This window comes from Bos grunniens, chromosome 18 (genome assembly GCF_055505025.1).
Source record: "Bos grunniens cultivar Pamir isolate PY7600 chromosome 18, Bosgru_T2T1.0, whole genome shotgun sequence".
Taxonomy (NCBI): domain Eukaryota; kingdom Metazoa; phylum Chordata; class Mammalia; order Artiodactyla; family Bovidae; genus Bos; species Bos grunniens.
In genome coordinates, this window is record NC_141182.1 from 58,145,641 (window position 1) to 58,157,673 (window position 12,033).

General features: G+C 45.9%; 1 pseudogene across 1 annotated transcript; it reads right to left on the bottom strand.

Moving 5' to 3' along the window:
- Positions 1 to 735: 735 nt before the first annotated feature.
- On the bottom strand, positions 736 to 4,406 carry LOC147354387 (sialic acid-binding Ig-like lectin 14; annotated as a pseudogene). The gene is made up of 7 exons (XR_015146344.1): positions 4,300 to 4,406; positions 3,814 to 4,203; positions 3,337 to 3,600; positions 3,066 to 3,113; positions 2,032 to 2,286; positions 1,794 to 1,929; positions 736 to 1,523 (listed from the first exon to the last, which is right to left on the bottom strand). The product of XR_015146344.1 is annotated as a sialic acid-binding Ig-like lectin 14 (transcript).
- Between the last annotated feature and the right edge of the window lie 7,627 nt (positions 4,407 to 12,033).

The following is a 12,033-nucleotide window of genomic DNA, read 5'->3' on the forward strand; positions in this document are numbered from 1 at the left end:
TAAATTGGGAGATTGGGATTGACAAATACACACTACTGTATCTAAAATAGATAACCAACAAGGACCAGCTGTACAGCCCACGAAGTATACTAACAAAGTTGTAAAAAAGTATAATGGGAAAGAATCTGAGGAGAATATATGTATATCACTGAATCACTTTGCTGTACTGTGAAACTAATACAGCATTAGAAATCAATTATATTTTAATTTTTAAAAAGTCACATCCAGACTAAACAATTCAAATTAACGAGAAAAAGACTGCCCAATTTTTATTTTTTTTTAAATTACATAGAAGTGATTTTTATTTATTTTATTTTATTTTATTTTTAAACTTTACAATATTGTATTAGTTTTGCCAAATATCGAAATGAATCCGCCACAGGTATACCTGTGTTCCCCATCCTGAACCCTCCTCCCTCCTCCCTCCCCATACCCTCCCTCTGGGTCGTCCCAGTGCACCAGCCCCAAGCATCCAGTATCGTGCATCGAACCTGGACTGGCGACTCGTTTCATACATGATATTATACATGTTTCAATGCTATTCTCCCAAATCTCCCCACCCTCTCCCTCTCCCACAGAGTCCATAAGACTGATCTATACATCAGTGTCTCTTCTGCTGTCTCGAAAGAATACATTTGAATCAGTTCTAATGAGATGGATGAAACTGGAACCTATTATACAGAGTGAAGTAAGCCAGAAAGAAAAACACCAATACAGTTTACTAATGCATATATATGGAATTTAGAAAGATGGTACCAATTTTTATTTTAAGTGGGCAAGGATCGAAGCAGGAATTTCACTAAAGAAGATATTCAGACGGCTCAACATCATTGCACATGAGGGAAAGAAACTAAAAAGGCAAGGAGATACCGTCACAGTGGAGTGCAGTGCTGAAAACTGACCGTGTAGGTAATACAAGTGCTCCTGAGGGTGTAGAAAGCTCAGAACCCTCACATATGCCATGGGATATAAACTCATCTAACTACTCAAAAGCACTCTCTGAGGCTACCTTCTCAAACTAAATATATGCCAAATTTATGAAGCAGTTCCACACCCACCAGGAGGAAAGTGCTAGCCCTCCTATTTTCATCACACCATTCACATCAACGTTACTTTGAATGAGCCAAAATTTGCAAACGAAGGCAATGTCATCATATTTTAGAGTCCATACATAACTGGAGGAATAGTCATACATAAAATACTATTTTCAAGACAAAACCAAGCAATACCAACAATGAGTTATTGATACATGTAAAAACATGAGTAATCCCATACTAAGCGAGGTAAGTCAGAAAGTCGCCTTTCAATGGCATTGACTCTTCCTACTGTCACGCAGTCATCTCCACAAATAAAGGCTCGTGGATGCAAAGGGCACAGGGTTGGAGGCGAGAGTTTCCAGGGAGAAGCAAACTGTGATGTCCCCACGTCTGTCCTCTGGGCTCTGCATCCTCAGGTGAATCTCGTCATGAGAGGGAGCGAGGCTCAGCCATACCCCTCAGCCCAGCTCCTAGTGGCCACCACACCTGCAGAGCCAATAGAGTCTCAGGTCCGAGAGTCAGACCCATTTCATTCATTCTGGGCTCTGCCTCAAGGCATATGCGACCTTAGTTCCTCAACCCAGGATCGAGCCCCTGCCCCCTGCAGTGGAAACTCACAGGCTCAACCACTGGACCAACAGGGAAGGCCCTGGAGAATCACACAGCTTAGCTCCAGGCAGGACAGGACCGCCCAGCCCCACCGGCAACTCCAGAGCCATTCCCCGGACGTCCGCGCAGGGGGACAGGGGTGCTCACCTGGTGTAGTAGGTCCAGGTGAGGCCATAGGTGAGGAGGAAGCCAGCCCCCATGAGGGCCCCTCTGATCAGGGTGAGGACCAGGGGCCAGGAGCCCTGCTGCTCCTCAGTCTCACAGCTGCAGGGAGGGGGGCCTTCTGGGGAAGTGAGAGGGGGTGAAGCTCAGTCCCCAGACCCAGCTCTCTCAAAGGCACACACCTGCCAAGGCTGCCCACCCGCAGGACCTGTCTGCAACTCACTCTGCACAGAGAGGCTGAAGGAAACTTGCTGGGAGCCCAGAGGGTTCTGCGCTCGGCAGGTGACTTCTCCATCTCCAGCCGGTACTTGTGGTATCTCCAAGACCCCAGTGCTGGAGATGGGGGTAGCCTCCAGGGTGGGAGACCCTTGGAACCAGCTCAGCTGTGCAGGGGGGTTGCTGTCAGCAACACACAGCAGCTGCAGCGCCTGGCCTTCTGAGATGAGAATAGATGCGGTGTTCTGCAGAATCTTGTGGGCTTTGGGGGAAAGCCCAGTGGGAGAGCTGGGGGAGGCTGAGGTCTCCTCCTCCCTCCTTCCCAGGATCTCCTGGCTTCGCTGTCTCCTCCCCTGGCTGGCCAGCTGGGTTCCCTGCGGTCCCAGGGCTGGACCTTCACACCCTAAGCAGGCTGAGCCAACGTGTCTGGGCCTCGTATCTTCAGGGGAGGCTTGGTGTCTCAATGGGACAGGCCTGGGCTGTTTGGTGGAAAGAAAACCCAGAGCCTCAAGGCTTGAGATGTTGATTCAGTGAAGGCAGCAGGAGATGGGACTAAGGAGGCTTTTGTGGAAGAAAGCCACACAATAGAACCATGGTGAAGGAAATGGGCTTTGAACAGGGTGTGTGAGTGTGTATATATGTGGGGTGTATGTGTGTGTGCCTGTGTGAATGTGTGCCTGAGTGCACGTGTGCCTGAGTGCACATGTATATGTCCATGAGTGTATGTGTATATGATGGGTGCCTGTGCTGTGGGTATATCTCTGTGTATATGTGTGATGTGTATGTGCCTGTGTGTATGGGCGTTTCTGTGTGTGTCTCAGTGTATGTTCATGTGTATGTACTATATGTGTGTGCCTGTGTGTGTGAGTCTCAGTGTGTATTGCATGTGTGTGTGGTCTAGTGCATGGGACGTGGGGCAGGGTGGTGATTTTCTCCTTGCTCCTCCCCTATCTGATCACATTCAAGCCCACTCCCCGGCCCCACCTTGGAGGCAGTCCCAGGAGCAGGACCCAGCCCTGGAGAGGAGAGGTCCTGTCCTACCTGTGACATTTCTGAAGGAGAGGCTGATGTGGAGGTTCCTCGGAATATCTGGGGCAGAAAGAAATGGGCTTGCTGCAGAGGGAGGAGTGGGATGGAAACTGACCAGCGCCCCAGGAGGGAAACTAGGAAGTGGGGGTGGGTGTCCTTCATGGCCACTCCCCACCTCAGCTCCCAGGGCGCAGACCCACAGACGAGTAGGCTGGCCTTCTCTCTACACACACACACACACACACCACCGCCCTCAGGGACCCCATCACCCCTCCACACTCACAGGAGACGTTGAGAAGGACGGTTCTCTCTAGGGTCACCTGCTGGAATGTCACCCGACAGGTAAGGTTGGTGCCGTGGTCCTGGGCCCTCGGGGTGAGGGTGAGCTCCGAGGAGTGGAGGGTGTCTGGGTTCATGGCATCAAGGGCGTCCCCCGCCCAGGAGAACAGGAGAGGATGTGGCTCATCACAGGCTAGTGACAGTGTGCAGGTCAGCTTTGTGGGGCGGCCGGACTCCAGAGGCTCCAGAAAATGGATGTCGGGTTTCCCTGGAGAAAGGGAGATGAGGAGACAGAGGGAGATGCCTGGACGCAGGGGTGTGGGGACCCAGAGGGTCAGGGTCACAACTCCTTCCCAGTTCTGGGTCTCTCGTGAACCCTCAAACCCCAAGACCTGGAGCAGGGAGGGCTCCTATACCCTGTTCCTGTTCTAATAGAGGAGTCTCCATGGGCCAGGGTCCTCTCCTGGGCCCCCTGTCATACCTGTCACCTGCAAATTCAGCTTCTTATCTCTGTAACTGTATCTCACATCACGTCCTCTCTCCACTCGGAAGTAGTAGGCTCCTCAGTCGCTCAGCCTGGCCTGTCTGATGCTCAGGGAGCAGTCATTGTTGCTGGGGTCCCCGAGGAGGCTGAATCGGCCCCGGGTCTCTGGCTTCACTCGTTTCCTTGGGTCGTTTGTGGCCACAGCATTATTGGTGTGCTGGTCTTTTTCCCGGAACCAGTAGATGAAAAGTTCGCCAGAGGAATACCAGGGATATCCCGAATACCAGGGGTAGGAGAAGGAGCAGGTCACGCGGACATCCATGCACGCCTTCACTGCCACTGATTCCTGCACTTCGAGCCCGTACCCTGGCAATTCCTGCAGGGACCCTGGGGAACACAGAGGCTCAGAGGCAGCTCCAGCCCCTCCCCACGCGTGCTCCACTCCCCCAGCCGTGAGCCCTGTCCCCCACCTCCCCCACTCACCCCCCCACAGCAGGGGCAGCAGCAGCAGGGGCACCATGTCAGCATCCACCAGCACAGAGCCGGTTCAGGTCCCTCTGCTGGGGAGGGAAGCACCCCGAATGTGGGGAGGGAACGAGGAAGCCCCAACGGGAAGCCAGAGGGTGACAGAGACAGAGCCTTGGCCAAGCACAGAAGGGGAACTTGGACGCCCCAGGCCATGGAGGAGGGGTGGCCCTGAGAAGGCAGAAGGTCCCACCCCACACCCCACACCCCAGGGGGAGGTCCTGAGGTCCCCAGAGGCCGAGAGGCTTCACTGCACGTGGCTCTGACATGACCACCCATCCAGTGATGCTCAGGTCCACGGTGGGATCGCCCAGCAGCCGGCACAACCAGAAAAGAGAAACCAGGTCCAGCCCTGGTCATCGGGTGGGACTGACCCTGCAACAGAGAAACACTGAACTTTCCAGGAAAGAACATTGAAAGATTTCTCAAAACCATTCAGACTTGGGCAGGAAGACTCATATACGCTGGAGGGTGGAACCCAGGAAGGAAAGCTGAGCGTGAAAAGCTCCTTTGCCCAGAAGGGTTTTCAGAACAGGGCACACGGGCTGTGCGTCGTCATGGATCTGAGGGTCTGTGGGACCAGCCGACCAGGACAGGCCCACGCAAAGTGGGGTGGTAAAGGAAGAACTTTGCCCCATTCAGCTGGGACCACGAAGTCCAGACCTCACACAGAAACACAGTTCACGACCCCTCACTGTGGATGGCCTTCTTTTCAAAGCCACATGAAGGCTTAAGTCATGTGTGGAAAAAACCTGTGAACTTACTGCCCTTTTGGGAAAAAATTCTTTAAGATTCTGAAATTGACTATGATCATAAACGTTTTAGACACTTTCAGGAAGAAGCTATGGGACTGATGGAAAGTTTCTTTTACAGTTAGATAGAAATATTAATATATTTTTTACTTTTTTAAACTACAGAAAGAAAAAGATATGTCCGTCAATTAATCGTGCCAGTGGAAATACTGTATTTTCTTTCTACTCTATTTTAGATATAATTAATCTTATTTCCTCATATAATGGGCTTCCCTGCTAGCTCAGATGGTAAAGAATCTACCCTCGGTGTGAAGACCAGGGTTTGATCCCTGGGTCAGGAAGATCCCCTGGAGAAGGGACTGGCAACCCACTCCAGCATCCTTGCTTGGAGAATTCCATGGACAGAGGGCCCTTGCAGGCTACAGTCCATGGGATCACAAAGAGTCAGGCATGGCTAACTAACACTTTATTAGTAGAATATTCATATTAATATACATGCTTATTCTCCTAAAAAGAGGCAATCAAAGAGGATCAGGCCAAAAGTATGGGGAACAGGTGTTACGCAGGTGTGATAGGTATGTCTGACTTCTGAGAAAAATGGTATGGTGGCCCAGTGATTAGCATTCTGCACTCTCACTGTCTCCGGCCCAGCTTCAATCCCTGGTCTGGGAACTAAGACCCCACAAGCCCTAGGTCATGGCTTAAAAAAAAAGGAAGAAAGAAAAATAGTCTGCAATAACTGTCTTATCTTTGGTTTCAGCATTTTATGTTTTGTGATTGATTATGTAGGTTTCTCATTTCGAAAGAAACTCAGATGTGATGTGCCTGTGATATTGACACTTTTAGGAAATATATATTTGGCCTTCATCCACAGTTCCTGGCTCACAGATTCATGAATTGTTGGAATTTACTGATTGATAAGAGATATGGCAGATTCTTTGTTCATTTGCTCTTTGTTCTCAGTCTCTGAAAACACTTCAGGGCCACACCAGAGACCTGGGGTCACATTTTGTATTTGAGGGCCTTGTCTGTATTGTATGCAGTGACACTGTTTTTTTGTTTTTCTTTTTTTGTTTTGCCTAAGGAGGGATTCAAACACTTGAGTCAATGTCAGACTCCACAGAACCCTGGACTGGCCCTGCCCAGGGTCCTGGTGAAAAAGAGGGGATGAGCTCTCTCCCTCACTCCTCCCCGGTTGCGGGAACATTGCTGGACAAGCAGGCGCTGGAGAAGGCCAGGATCCGCAGGGCTGTGCAGCACACCTTCAGAGCGGCTGGTGTCCAGCAAAGGTCAAGCTGGGACAGTCAAAGAACAAGAAACAAGCAGTGTTGGTGAGGACGTGGGGTAAAGGGAACCCTTGGGCACTGCTGGTGGGAATGTGAATTGTGCAGCCAGTATGGGGACACTGTGCAGGTTCCTCAAAACTAAAAATAGAGCCTCAAGCACTTTCACTTTGGGGCCTTTAAAGAAGATGAAAATGGCAATTTGAAAATATATATGCACCCCATGTTCATGGAAGTGTTATGTACATTATTGAAGACACGGAAACAACTTCCATATCCAATGATGGGAGACTGAATAAAGAAACTGCGGTGTGTGCATACTCATGATCATTCTTCAGGTATAAAAGAGAAGGAAATCCTGCCTTTACAATACATGGATGGTACGTGAGGGCATTAGGGTAATGAAACACGTTAGACAGAGGAAGGAAAATACTGTATGATCTCACAGGTAGGTGGAACTGAAAAAAAAACAAACAACATAATGTCATAGATGAAGAGAAATAACTGGTGGTTCTCAGAGGTAGAGAGTGGGCTCTATGGCAAAATTGGCAAAGTGGTCAGAAGGTACACATTTCCAGGAATAAAATAAATAAGTATGGACATGTAATGTACATCATGGTGACTATATTTAAAATGTTAAGGACACTAATACAGTTAACAATACTGCACTGTACATTTGAAAGTTGCTAAAAGACTAGATCTTAAAATTTCTCTTCACACAAAAAAATTTTAGCCTTGTAGATATAAACGTTAATTAGGCATATTTGGTGATCATTTTGTAATATGTACATAATAAATCATTATATTGTACACCTGAAACTAACACAAGGTTATACCTGTATCTCAGAGAGAATATGTGTCTATGTATGTAAAAGATTTGAAAAACGTCAAGTTGGGGGCTTGGATTAGAGTGGTCCAAAACTAAGAGAGTGTTCCCTGCTTGACAGGCTCCAGTGGCCTTTCAACAGCTGCACAATCGATTACTTATGTTACATTTCCTCTGTGGAAATACACAATACGTAGTGTGGCTTCTAGTGTGGCTACTGTCCCTGATTCACTGATTAAATCTCCAGAGATGAAAACAATGAACACTGGATGAGTGCGAATGCCTTTGTGATAAAATTCACAGTGCATTGGAAATAAAAGAGAAATTCCCTAAAAAGATGAAGGGTGTCTTTAGAAAACATCATACTTAATGGAGTACCATAGGTTCCACCCTAGCAAGTCAATAAATATCGGTAAAAGGTATAATAATTGAAAGGAAAAAAGAAAGATTTATGTTCATAAAAGTTCTACATGTAGAAAAATCCAAAAGTTTATACCAATACATTTAGAGGTTTAACAAGAGAGCACGATGACTTGAGACAAATTCAAACTTGAAAAATTCATTGCAGACTTCCCTGTGGTCCATGATCAAGCATCTACCTTCTAAAGCAAGGGATGGGAATTTGATCCCTGGTAAGGGAACCAAGGTCCCACAGCCTTGCCACTCGGCCAAAAAAGATCAATTACGTTCTCATATCACAGTAATATAAAACTGTATGAGAGCCATTGACAGTTGCATCAAAAATTAGGATATACCTGGAATCTATCTAACATTTAGAAAGGTATACAACAAGAGGATATACAAAACCTCAATGGAGAAAATTATAAATCTGTCTTGAAGGACATTAAAGATATAAATAAATGGGAAAATATACCACATTAGGGGTTTGCAAAAAGAATATCAATATCCATTCTACTCAAAATACTGTGCAGAATCAAAATGTATGTCACCACATCCCAAGTGGACATCTGTGGAACTCAATAATTCCACTGTAAAATTTATTTATTTATTTATTTATTTATTTTCCAATGTAAAATTTAAAAGGAAGCAGACATTTCAAGGAAGGCAAGGGAACCTTGAAAAGAACAGTGTGTGAGGCCTGGCCCTGCAAGTTGTGAAGATACATAACCCCCTGCCTGTTGCTTAGTTGGACAGTCGTGTCTGACTCTTTGCCACCCCATGGACTGTAGCCCACAAGACTCCTGGGTCCATGGGATTGTCCAGGCAAGAATACTGGATTGGGTTGCCATTCTCTTCTCCAGGGTATATTAGAGCATAGTAGAACCAAACTTTTGGACTGAAAGAGGGATGGTCAGGTAGACTAGTGGATCGGAAAAGGGAACCTAGAAATAAACCCCAACCACAGGAAGCATCATGTGCAATAGAAAAGGTGATAGAAAGAAGTGACAAAGAGATAGGCGTTTCAATTACTCTGTGGGCGACAGGGGATCTGAACCCAGTCAAATGCAACTGCATCCCTAGCTCATATGGGAACCAAAATCAAGTGCAGATGGGCTGAAGATCTATTTAGAGAGACAAACAGTAGAGCTTCTGCAAGACACTGCAGCAGGTGTCTCCATGAACTGTGGTGGGGCAGGATTCCTGAACAACACAGAAACAACGCCATCTCTAAGACAGACGCTGAAATCCCGAGCTGTATTAAAATGAAGAACTCTTCATAACAGACATCCCTGGGAGTGCCAAATTGAAAGCCATCAGGTGGGAGAAGACACTGATGACACAGATAACCATCAAAGTAACAGTAGTCAAAATATGAGTTTCTACAAATGCCTAAGGTAAAAGAAATATACAGAAATGGGCCCAAATGAGCAGGACTTTCATCGAGGGCAACGTATAAGGAGACCGTCAGGGAATGGAAAGCTGCCCCACATCACTGCAGTCAGGAACCTGCACATTAAGACACTAACAGGGCATGACTACGTGTGCTCCAAGTAGCCAGCTATTAAAGTCTCTCAAAACACCAACTGCTGGGAAAGCGTGGGGCAGTGGTTGTTGAAATGTAAGTTGGCCCACACGTTTGAGAGGAAAACAGCTTCTTACGGCAAGCTGAGCTTGTTCTTACATGAGGACCCAACACTTCCACTCCTTGGATGCATGTTCTAGAGCAGCCATGATGAATGGTGGCCAAAACCCACATGTGGCAATTGAAGGGTTTAAAGACGGTTATAAGGCTGGGTGTTGGGAGGGGCCACATGAAGTGCTGTAAGGTGAAACGACACTGGGTTTCCAGATTTAGTACAAGAAAATGAATGTAGATGATTGTGGGCCCGATTCCAATGTGTCTGTCAGTTCGACCACATCACGCACAAGCAATTCTGTTGAATTGAGTTGAATTCTCAGAATTCAACTCAACTCAATCCAACTCAATGTTGACACTGTCTACCTGTAAAAAGCATCACATCCTACAAGACTTCAGTTCTTCCAGACTGCCCCTCCAGTTTCATATGCCTGTTTCAAATCCAGGTTGTCACATGTACACCTGATCTGCTGGTTACTCATGATTCATTCAGTTCAGTCTCTCTGTCATGTCCGATTCTTGGAGATCCCATAGACTGCAGCATGTCAGGCCTCCCTGTCCATCACCAACTCCCGGAGTTTACTCAAACTCAAGTCCATTGAGTCGGTGATGCCATCCAACCATCTCATCCTCTGTCGTCCCCTTCTCCTCCTGCCTTCAATCTTTCCCAGTATCAGGGCCTTTTCCAATGAGTCGGTTCCTTGCATCAGGTGGTAAAGTGTTGGAGTTTCAGCTTCAGAATCAGTGCTTTCAATGAATATTGAGGACCGATCTCCTTTAGGATGGACTGGCTTGATGTCCTTGCAGTCCAAGGATTCTCAAGAGTCTTCTCCAACACCACAGTACAAAAGCATCAATTCTTCAGCAGTCAGCTTTCTTTATGGTCCAACTGTCACATCCATACATGACTACTGGCAAAAACATGGCTTTGACTAGACAGACCTTTATCGGCCAAGTAATGACTCTGCTTTTAAATATGCTGTCTAGGCTGGTCATAACTTTCCTGCCAAGAAGTAAGTGTCTTTTAATTTCATGGCTGCAGTCTCCATATTCAGTGATTTTGGAGCCCCCCAAAATAAAGTCTGCCACTGTTTCTACTGTTTCCCCATATGTTTTCCTTGAAGTGATGGGACTGGATGCCATGATCTTAGTTTTCTGGATGCTGAGTTTTAAGCCAACTTTATCACTTTCCACTTTCACTTTCTTTTTTCTTTTATTTATTTTTTTTAAATTAATTTTATTTTATTTTTAAACTTTACATAATTGTATTAGTTTTGCCAAATATCAAAATGAATCCACCACAGGTATACATGTGTTCCCCATCCTGAACCCTCCTCCCTCCTCCCTCCCCATACCATCCCTCTGGGTCGTCCCAGTGCACTAGCCCCAAGCATCCAGTATCGTGCATTGAACCTGGACTGGCATCTCGTTTCATACATGATATTTTACATGTTTCAATGCCATTCTCCCAAATCTTCCCACCCTCTCCCTCTCCCACAAAGTCCATAAGACTGTTCTATACGTCAGTGTCTCTTTTGCTGTCTCGTATACAGGGTTATCGTTACCATCTTTCTAAATTCCATATATATGCGTTAGTATACTGTATTGGTGTTTTTCCTTCTGGCTTACTTCACTCTGTATAATAGGCTCCAGTTTCATCCACCTCATTAGAACTGATTCAAATGTATTCTTTTTAATGGCTGAGTAATACTCCATTGTGTATATGTACCACAGCTTTCTTATCCATTCATCTGCTGATGGACATCTAGGTTGCTTCCATGTCCTGGCTATTATAAACAGTGCTGCGATGAACATTGGGGTACACGTGTCTCTTTCCCTTCTGGTTTCCTCAGTGTGTATGCCCAGCAGTGGGATTGCTGGATCATAAGGCAGTTCTATTTCCAGTTTTTTAAGGAATCTCCACACTGTTCTCCATAGTGGCTGTACTAGTTTGCATTCCCACCAACAGTGTAAGAGGGTTCCCTTTTCTCCACACCCTCTCCAGCATTTATTATTTGTAGACTTTTGGATCGCAGCCATTCTGACTGGTGTGAAATGGTACCTCATAGTGGTTTTGATTTGCATTTCTCTGATAATGAGTGATGTTGAACATCTTTTCATGTGTTTGTTAGCCATCTGTATGTCTTCTTTGGAGAAATGTCTATTTAGATCTTTGGCCCATTTTTTGATTGGGTCATTTGTTTTTCTGGAGTTGAGCTGTAGGAGTTGCTTGTATATTTTTGAGATTAGTTGTTTGTCAGTTGCTTCATTTGCTATTATTTTCTCCCATTCTGAAGGCTGTCTTTTCACCTTGCTAATAGTTTCCTTTGATGTGCAGAAGCTTTTAAGTTTAATTAGGTCCCATTTGTTTATTTTTGCTTTTATTTCCAATATTCTGGGAGGTGGGTCATAGAGGATCCTGCTGTGATGTATGTCAGAGAGTGTTTTGCCTATGTTCTCCTCTAGGAGTTTTATAGTTTCTGGTCTTACGTTGAGATCTTTAATCCATTTTGAGTTTATTTTTGTGTATGGTGTTAGAAACTGTTCTAGTTTCATTCTTTTACAAGTGGTTGACCAGATTTCCCAGTACCACTTGTTAAAGAGATTGTCTTTAATCCATTGTATATTCTTGCCTCCTTTGTCAAAGATAAGGTGTCCATATGTGCGTGGATTTATCTCTGGGCTTTCTATTTTGTTCCATTCATCTATATTTCTGTCTTTGTGCCAGTACCATACTGTCTTGATAACTGTGGCTTTGTAGTAGAGCCTGAAGTCAGGTAGGTTGATTCCTCC